Source organism: Carlito syrichta, unplaced genomic scaffold (assembly GCF_000164805.1).
Source record: "Carlito syrichta isolate Samal-C Ts95f unplaced genomic scaffold, Tarsius_syrichta-2.0.1 Scaffold96589, whole genome shotgun sequence".
Classification (NCBI taxonomy): domain Eukaryota; kingdom Metazoa; phylum Chordata; class Mammalia; order Primates; family Tarsiidae; genus Carlito; species Carlito syrichta.
The window spans coordinates 100216-109906 of NW_007040685.1; the positions used below are offsets into that span (position 1 = coordinate 100216).

At 41.6% G+C, this 9691-nt stretch overlaps 1 pseudogene; it reads right to left on the reverse strand.

Annotated features, from left to right (window-relative positions):
• Nucleotides 1-2967: 2967 nt before the first annotated feature.
• On the reverse strand, nucleotides 2968-5775 carry LOC103264866 (annotated as a pseudogene).
• Between the last annotated feature and the right edge of the window lie 3916 nt (nucleotides 5776-9691).

Genomic DNA, 9691 nt, shown 5'->3' on the forward strand with positions numbered 1-9691 from the left:
TGTGGGAAACAGTTGCCTGATATCTGAAGCAAAAGTATTCGCTTGCTCTTCTGTGCCTCCAAGATCTTGCTACATACTACTATTGTTATATTCATTGTAAATTACAATGATTATATGTATATATTTATATAACTTGAATTAACTATTGAACTATGAAGTTAAGGGCTTAGTTTTATTATTTTTGCAACCTCAGTGCCTCTGCCCTTGGCATGTAGTACAAGATGAATTTTTTCCCACCATTTTATTTATTTATTAATTTTTTCCCATCATCTTAATATGAAGGTATGCAAATATACAGAAAAGATGCATCATTGGTATAGTTTACACACACCCACAAAATTGATACAATTAGCATAATATCTACAACCCACATTTAATAATTTTTTTTTTTTTTTTTGAGTTGGAATCTCACTTGGTCACCCAGACTGGAGTGCAGTGGCCGCTTCCGGCCACCGCAACCTCGACCTGCTGGGCTCCGGCGATCCTTCCGCCTCAGCCTTCCGAGTAGCCAGAATTATAGGCATGCTCTACCGTGCCCGGCTGATTTTTTGATTTATTGTAGAGATGAGGTCTCGCTGCCTGGGCGGGTCTCGAACCCGCGGGCTCAGGCAATTCACTCACCTCAGCCTCTCAAAGGCGCGGGATTACAGGCTGAGCCACCGAGCCTGGCAATAATTTTTATATTTATTTAATCTAGATTATCACTTATAACTATGTAGCACTTTCTATATATCATATACAGACAGATTAGATATATCATATATTTATAGACAACTATATACAAAGATGTCTATCTATATATAGTTTTGATTGAAATCATTAACAAATAAGTGGCAGATATTACACTTTGCCTAAAAATACTTAATAAGTATTTGCTAAACATAAAGGTTTGCCTTTAAAGTTAAAATATTACAATTATACCAAACAAAATTAACACAATTTCCTAATATTGTCTAACATCTAGTTCATAATTAAAATTTCCCCAATTGTTTCCAAAATAACTTTAGAGTCTTTTAAAAATACCATCTTATTATGAAAATTTTGATCAAATAAATGAATCTGAAAACTCAATACTGGCACATCTTAAATTTTTTTTAAGGAGAGAAATATGGAATGCATATTTGACATTTGAATTTCTGTTTTTCAAAATGTCAGATTAAAGCTGATAGTTATGGAAATTGGCATGAAGCATGTAAGATTTAGATTATAATTGGAAGAACTTAATTAAAGCAAAGCAATGTAGCTGAATTGGCAAAAGACAAGCCTGTGAAAACAGCCCCGTTAAAAGAGAATGACAGGAATCAATTCTGGTAGTTATAAAGGCATCTGCTGTGGCTGAGGAGACATAAAGAATTTGGAAGGTCACCGCTTACACACATTATTTAGCTTAGCCATCCTTATTTAATGCTGTACCATAAAATTTCCAGGCTGTATATAAATTGTGGCAGTGCATGCAAACTCTTGGGTCATTTTCTACCATTAGTTCACTTAGAATTGCTTACTTCAGTTCTATATTCTAGAGCATTGCCGTCTACCAATGACTGAAGAAAAATTGTGAAGATATTCCTGCATAAAGTGCTGTGTAGCTTTTAAGGTAGGCTTCTACCTTGTTCCCAGAATTTTCCATTCTAGCCCCTCCTAGCCTTTGCTGTCATCAGCAGATGCTCTTTGTGATTCTTCCTTTGTTATTTTTCCTAGTGCTCTGATTCAAGGTGGAAATTGCCATCACATGGTAACCCTGTTAGAGGAAAGTACCTCATTAGCAATATTTTCCTCAGACACTAAGAAAGAATAAAGGGAAATCAGAACAATAGAGTACCAAAGATCTGTAGAGAAACCACATCATCAAAAGAATAAAGCAGCTCAAAATGTGGAAGCATTACCCTTGGGACGATGACTTTGGGAAAATCACTTCACTTCACTATACTTCAGTTTCCTCATCTATGAAATAGAAATGCAATTGAATGATTACAAGGAAGAAATCAGACCAGGCCTGTCTCTGAGTGTTCTGTGAACCACAAACAGCTGATAATATGTAAAAAATAGTATCAACTAATGTAGAGGCTGAGTCTTTTTGTATCTGATGTATGAAAAGGAAGTCTAGATAGTCCTCTTTAAAAATATTTTTATGAATCAAGCTAAACAGCATCAGTAATTTTATTTTGGAAACTTATTTAAATAGGTGATGACATTTTTCCATGCCTTTTCCTGAATCGTGGACCTTGGGTATTCTAAAGTATCAGAAAGGATATTTGTTTTATGTTTTAGCTGTCAGGAGGATTACACTCAAAAGCAAATCCATCTGCTTCAAATCAAAACACTTGAAACTGTTGGGACAGAGGGACTGTAGCACTGGTTTTATTTTTAGTCTGTTTGCTCAAATCTCGATTCAGAAGACCCCACAGGTAGTATTTCCTTGAATGCTTTTATCGATTGCGAGGCTGTTTATGCATGCCTATAATGGATTGGTTACTCACTGCTCTCTGCTAAGAACAGCATGGGTTCCAGAAGGAAAGGCATTATGCAGCATTCTTCATCCCAAATCTGAATAAAACACAGTCTTACTGATTCAACGCACACAACTAATAGCTTTCTGTGGGAACAATTGGGATGAGTGCCATTGGAGGACTCTAAGATAAAGGAGACACAGGCCTTGCCCTCAAGAGGTTTACTGTTGGGTAGAAAAGACTAGGTAAATAAACAGAGAGATGTAAAATATGAACTGTTGTGAAGAGCCGTAGATAAAGGGGAGGTTTAAACAAAGTTTTTTCAGTGAAAGATTTTCATAATTTCTATATACTATGTTGAAAAATTATGGTCAGCTAGCTTCCATCCTCTCTTTTCTGGTCTTTCTAATGATGAATCTCATTGACGGACATGCTGTTCAGAAAAAACGTGGCTCTTTCCCCTTCCCTGGACCTTCAAATCACTTGTGCTAGCTTTTGGCATAGGCAAGAGAATAGAGGCCTAAGGAAGAGTGAATTTGGAGCAGGACTTCTTGGAATAACAGCAGCTTGGAGGGATGTGGTAATGGGCGTAGGCAGCAATATTGAGTGCTACTTTATGCCAGACACGGAACTGCCTCATCTGGGTAAAGGAAGAGATAAATTAATGTTTATGCAGTACTATACTGACAGTATTTCATTTAAATAGAACATAAAGTGGTTCATATTATTTAGATTTTAGACACAAGGAAAACAGAGATTGCAGAGATAAGAGTACCTGACCAATATGTCACAGCTAAAAACTGCACAAATTACTTTTGAATCAAGTTTCGCAAACCCCCATGTTTTTGCTCTATCATTCTTGCCAAGTAATTGAAGACCAGAGTAATATAGTGAAAACAGCAAAGATCAGAATGCCCAGGGATTAGTGAAGACTATCTGATAGGAAGTGCAATAGCTGAAATTTAGAAAACACAACAAAGATGACAAAAAAGTCAATGGTACCTGGAATCAAAATAGTCTACTTATAAACTATAGTTGTATATATATTTTTAATTTTTAAAACACTTTAATTTTTACATAATACTGCCATTACAAAAAAATACAAAAAAAACTACTATAAAAACATTTAGGGGCTTGTCAAAGGGAAAAAACCTAAAGACCCCATCCCAGATCTGGCTGAAGCAGGCTTCCCCCACCTCCCTCATTATTTAACCTTTATACAACTGTGGGAGTGGGTGGGATCACACAGCCATAAAAAGGCTGGAAATTCCCACACAGCCTCCACGAAGGGTCAGAAATAAGTAGGTTCACATATCACAAAAGTGGGATTTAGAAGTTTGGCCCTGAGTTCAGAGGTATGGGGAGAAACCTGTGACCCTGAATCACTTGATGGGGAGTAGCTGCCACCTGACCCCCAAGCCCTTTCCCTTCCTGATGAAGGCTGAGATGGATCCTGTCCTCCACCTGTTAGCCCTGGTACCCCAGGCTCCCCTTCCCTTCCCTCCACCCTTGAACATTCCTGAGAGTAACGGGGAGGATAGACCCTCCAGCTCTGTGGGGTGGAGGCAGGGCAGCAGGCAGGGAGGCTGCTGAGGGTGGGCTCACCGTCCTGCCCCGGATGAAAAGGGTCTCGTGCTCCATGTCCCCGTTCGCAGGTTGTGGACCTTCCCTTCCTATCGCCTCTCTTCTCTCCAGGAGAGGCTAGGACAGCTATAGGTGAGTACTTCGTGCGCATGAATATGTGTTCAGTCATCTTGGACACTGTGGATCTGGGGGTGGGGGTGGGAAAGCAATGTCCTTTCTAGCCTCTTCCTCCCCCAACAGGAGGAAGCTGAAGGGAAGGGAGAGGAAAGGTATTAGCAAAGCTGGGAGGGGAAGGAGGACACGCTCTTTACAGACGTGGACAAGGAAGCTGTATCTTCAAGTAGCACTCAGGTCACCAGCCACGGGAGTGGGAACTGGATTCAAAGCTAATGACATGAAAATTGACCTCTGGCTCGCTCTCCCCACTTCCCTCCCACTGCACCCAAGCAGCCCAGCTCTGAAAGGGGTCAAGGACAGGAACATTTTCCTGAAAATCAGTGGCTTTTTAAAATTGCATCTTAGAAAAAGTTGCCAGTGTCCAGTGGACATCAAGCTGGGTGCACCCTGGGTGAGGTGAGTGTGGGAGGGTAGACTCTGGACTGACTGGGGCAGAGCCTGGGAACAGGGTAGGTGCTGCTTCAGGATCTGCCGTGTCTGTGCTGTTAATCTGTCTGGGAAGCGAACTTTGAACTCGACAATGAGGTCTCCCTGCTGAGTAGGCACTTTGGGAAAGGGAAGGCCCTCCCCACGGAGTCTCTTCACGGGTGACCGGTTGGAGGACATCGTTACAGGGCAGAGGGATCACTCGGTCATCCATGTTGGAAATGTTCAGCGTGCAGCCACACAGCGCCTCCTTGAGGCTGATCAGGGCACTGTAGATCACATCGGTGCCGTCTGGGCAGAAGTGTGCAGGAGGCTTGTCCTTTGAGTACAAAGACGATGTCAGCAGGGATGTTGTCAGGTGTGGCATCACCCTCTTCGGGGAAGGTGATCTTGGTGCCTTCCATCCGGCAACGCTTGATGACGATGTGCAGGATCTTGTCCTCGGTGCGCACAGTTGGCCCAGGGGGGTTGAGGCGCCGCCTCGTGATCTTCATGCACTTGATGGAGCCGTGCTGGATCTCCTCCAGGGGCACTCGCAGCTCGTGCATCCCAGGTGGGTCCGAGGGTTCTGGGGCTCGCCTCGGACCCCTACTCAGCCCACTGAAGCCAAAACGGCCAAAAGCACCAAATGGGTCCTCGTCTTCATCCACATCCATGTCATCGGGGTCAAAGCCACCGAAGGGCTGAGTGGAGCGGCTGCTGGCCAAGAAGATATCGAAGGGGTTGGAGCCACCAAAGAAGGAGGCAAGGGTGGCATGGGGGTCCCCATGTAAAGTGTAGTGAAAGGAGCCACTGGAGCCACTTGACGTACCACCGCCGGTCTTCAGGCCTTCCTCTCCATACGGGTCATACAGGCCCCTCTTCTTGGGATCACTCAGAACACCGTAGGCCTCTGCCATCTCCTTAAACTTCTATCAGCGTTGAGTTCTTTGTTCTTGTCGGGTTGGTACTTCAAGGCCATCTTTCGATAGGCTCCCGATGGGATCCCAAGAATCTTGTAATAATCTTCTCCCATCATAGTCACTGGACCAGCACCCGTCTCCTTGTTTTGGTGAGGAGCTCCGGGCACCACCGTGGTCCATTAGCCAGCCCCTGCCCCTTCCCCGGGCTCCAACTCCACCGCCTTCACTCGGGACAGGAGTCGCCTAGTTGTATATTTTTAACAGACTAATTTTTGTGGTAGATTGGACAGAAACCTAAATGTTTATATGCAATGTACAATTAGCAAACAAAGCCTCCAACAACAACCAGTGGGGAGAGGAGAATCTATTCAGTAAATGGTGCTGGGAAAACTGGCTGAACACATGCAGAAGATTGACACCTAGTATCACCATACAAACATATTAATTCTAACTGGATCAAAGACCTAAACGTAAAACCTCAAACTATAAGAATCTTAGCAAATGCAGCAGATACCCTTATGCAAATTGGAACTGGCAACCAATTCCTATTCAGAACCCTAAAGGCCCATACTTTAAGAAATAAGACAAGCAGGACTTCATCAAACTAACGAGCTTCTGCAAAGCAAAAGAAACCATCAAGAGAGCAGGGAGACAGCCCACAGAATGGGAAAAAATATTTGCCAACTGTGTATCTGACAAAGGCCTAACATCTAGGATCTACAAGGAACTCAAACGTGCCTAAAGGAAAAAAACAAAAAGGTGGGCAAAAGACATGAATAGACACTTCTCAAAAGAAGATATATGGACAGCCAACAGACACATAAAAAAGTGCTCAGTCTCACTCATCATCAGAGAAATGCAAATCAAAACCACACTGAGATACCACCTAGCCCCAGTAAGAATAACCATCATTAATAAAATAACAACAGATACTTGTGAGGATGCGGAGAAAAAGGAACGCTTCCACACTGCTGGTGGGTATGCAAACTAGTGCAACCTCTCTGAAAGACAGGTAGCAATTTCTGAAAGAACTAGAAATTGACCTTCCATATGACCCAGCAATTCCCCTATTGGGAATATACCTGGAGGAGCTCAAAACCTTCTAGAAAAAAGATACCTGCACACGTATGTTTGTTGCAGCTCTATTCACAATAGCAAAACCATGAAACCAACTATGTTGCCCATCAAAGCTGGACTGGTTAAAATAAATGTGGTACATATACACAATGGAATGTTATGTAGCCATAAAGAAGGACAAACATGGACTTCACAGCAACTTGGATGAATTTAGAGTCGAGCATACTCAGTCATCTATCACAGAAACAAAGAACAGAGTACCATATGTTCTCACTCATAAGCGGAACTTGAACAATTATAATATTCTAAGACAGGGACTGGCAGTAGTGGGAAACTGTCAGGGGAGGGGGGATAGGATTGGCAGTTGAGGGAAACTTCTAGGGGATGGGGGGCATACCTCATCAACAAGGGTATCTGCATAATCAATGTTTATATACCTAATCCTGAATTGTACCCCACATCTTTATAATAAAAAAATCATTCAGTGGCTAATATATGCAAAGCATTTAAGCCTGAGATGTTTTATAAACTCAGCACCATGGCAAATGCCTTCCCCAAGATCTTTAATTGACCTTACACTGGGCTAGAAGTCAGTTGTCCTTCACATGAGTCTTGGGTTTTCTATTGCCATGTACCTTTTCAGCATTGCACTCCTCGGTGAAATGAATAGGTTAACCCAGACCAGTAATTTTTCAAGTTAATGTTATGACCCATTACTTGACCCAATGAAGTAGAAAGTAGAAGAAATGTATTTATTTCAGAGACTTTCATTTTAGTATTTTACTTGTATGGTGTTTTGTTAAGATGCAAAATGTACCTCTATCTGAGGGAAGTGGGCAAATTTTTTTTTCAAAACCCTGCCGTATGTTATCAAGTTTGCTGCCAGCTCCCAAATTACCTTGTTCTGTTTTCTAAAAATCCAAGACTCCCTTTTCAGATGGTATTTTCCTTCTGCCTTTACACCGTTGGCTGCCTTGTTAACATGGCTTTGCCTGCTTTCATGGCACCATCCTACTCTGTGTTTGCTTCTAAATTCCCCACTCTCCTGCCTCCTTTTTCATTCTTCTTCCTCTCATGACTATGGAGCTTTCTACAGGCATAGTCCTTTGATCTCAGTTGTCCCCCACTGAAACACTGTTCAAAAGAACTACCCTCAAAATCTAGACTATTAACTATTTTCCTCTCACCTCTCACTCTAGGTCACAAACTCCAACAACACCTCCTCCCAGATGTTTCAATGTCATCACAAGGTTGGATCCCTCATTTTTCACTTGAAATGTATTTTCCTTTCTTTGCAGGTTCAATTTTAAAATTACAAGTTAGAGATGCTGATTTTTCTTCTTGTACTGAGAAGGGTCATTTAAGTGGCTCTTAGTTTTGCAAATATAAGGCAAATAGACACCTGGTGGAAGGGTATAAGTGACCTTTTCTATTTAATTGCTTATTTCTTGGTACATGAAATCTTAGCACAGTGGTTCTCAAAGTGTAGGCCATTGACCAGCAGTTTCAGCGTTACTTGGGAATGTGTTAGTATTGTAAATTTTGAGACCTCCACTTAGACCTCCTGGTCAGAAACTCTAGTGGTGGGGTCAAGTTAAACAATTTTTAATAAGTCTTTCAGATATTTCTTATGAATATATACTAAGGTTTGAAAACCACAATTTCATACCCCTTGGTACGCAGAAATGGTTACTGAACCAATTTGCAAACGAAACTTAGGGCTGGCCTGAGAATTCCAATATCTCACCCCAACTTTCTGAGATCCAAATTTAGGGGTGCATGACCCAGGTGACTCCCAAGCTAGTTACCTGATAAAATGTTTGGGCTAGTGTTTTATGCTTAGCACAATATATTTTTTTGAACAGCCTTATTGACATATAATTCACATACCATGAGATTCAGTCTTTTAAAATGTACAGTCAATTTTTTTTTTTACTATATTTACAGAAGTGTGCCACCATCAGCACTCTCTGAAAGATTTTGTAGGAGATGATTTGGTAAAGCATGTGACTGATGCTAGAGGTTTGTTCAAGCCAGAATTCCTAAGCCATGGTGGGGAGAAGTGTTGGAAAACAGTGGCTGCACATATGTAAATGGACCAGATACACCCTGAAGACAGAGTGTGGAAAAGGCACCCCTGTGACCTCTCTAGGCTGACAGAACAGAGGCAACACTTTGTGTTCAAAAAGACTATTTAGAAACAATCTTTTACAAAATTATTTGAAGTAGAAAGAATGGTAATGGGTTGACTACACCTGCCTGCCAAAAATAGGTTCAATTTATATGTTTAATCTTGGTATAATTATTAATAGCATGTTCCTTCACTCCCCAGTGTTTCAGTTTAGATGCTAAATCACATGATTACCTTAATTAGGCCTGTATTTCTCTCTTGTGGAGATCTTTTCTCTTGGGTATCCTGTTTAGCACATTTTAGACCCCTCAGTAGCTCCAAAATTCCAATTTCTGTCTCTTAGGCTTGGTGAGACCACCATGGACTATCTGTCTATGCATTGAATTGTCAGTGTGGCTAATTATGGGGCATGTTTGGGGCTCATCTTATTTTTCTCTCCTTCCCTCTTTTCTTTTCTTTTCTTTCCTTTCTCCCTCTCTCCCTTCCTTCCTTTCGAGTTGAGGATTCACTCTGTCACCCAGGCTGGAGTTCAGTAGCATGATCATGGTTCACTGCACTTGGGTTCTGGTGATATACCCTCCTTAACCTCCCAAGTAGCTAGGGCTATAGGCACACATTGTCACACCCTGCTATGCTTTAGAATTTTTGTGAGATGAGGTCTCATTATGTTGTCCAGGCTGGTCTCAAACTCCTGGTCTCAAGCAATCCCAAGTGCTGGGATGACAGGCGTGAACTACCGCTCCCAAACTTTTTCTCTTTTTCTAATGAATCACAATCCTTTGCTGTTATCCAACATCTGAAAAATTACATCGAATATTTTACATTTGAAGTTGTTTACATTGAGAGGGCTAGTCTGTTCTGTCATGTCACAGACACGACATTATGACTGTAAAATTTCTCCATGTCATTGTATATAGTGATAGTTCACTCTTTTTGTTTCTTATAAT